A 510-nucleotide genomic window follows, 5' to 3' on the forward strand; every position below is an offset into this window, starting at 1 on the left:
ATGCAAAGAAATTCGCGCATCACGGCTTGAAATAATGACGAACAAGCCGTTTTCGTTTGTCCTACATTCCGGTCTAGTTATTTTTCTTGAAAGAAAGAAAAAAATAAGAAAGAAAGAGAAAAAATAAAGAGAGAAATGCGGGAGAAGAAAGCGTTGTTGAACGACGCCATCGTATTTCGCCAGTACGTGAAAGATTACCCCTTTTCCCCCCTTGTTATCCTCACGTAACACTGAATTTCGAATATTTCCACCGTCTCCTTCTGTAAATCTACATTTTCCCCTCCACAGTCGGCGCAATATTTCTTTTCAAATCACCGGCAATGTTGTACAATACGCAATATGCGAATATACACGGGAGAAACTTGGCCCGTGTATATTCTCTATACCCGCTCACTTCTCTTTGAAATTCTGAAGGGGAAATGGAGGAGAGGAGGAGAGGGAGAAAGAGAAAATAAAAAGGGTCGGGGATGTGTGAGAAAATGAAAAGATGAAACGAAAAAAAAAAAAAAA

This window comes from Apis dorsata, unplaced genomic scaffold, assembly GCF_000469605.1.
Source record: "Apis dorsata unplaced genomic scaffold, Apis dorsata 1.3 scaffold_233, whole genome shotgun sequence".
NCBI classification, from domain to species: domain Eukaryota; kingdom Metazoa; phylum Arthropoda; class Insecta; order Hymenoptera; family Apidae; genus Apis; species Apis dorsata.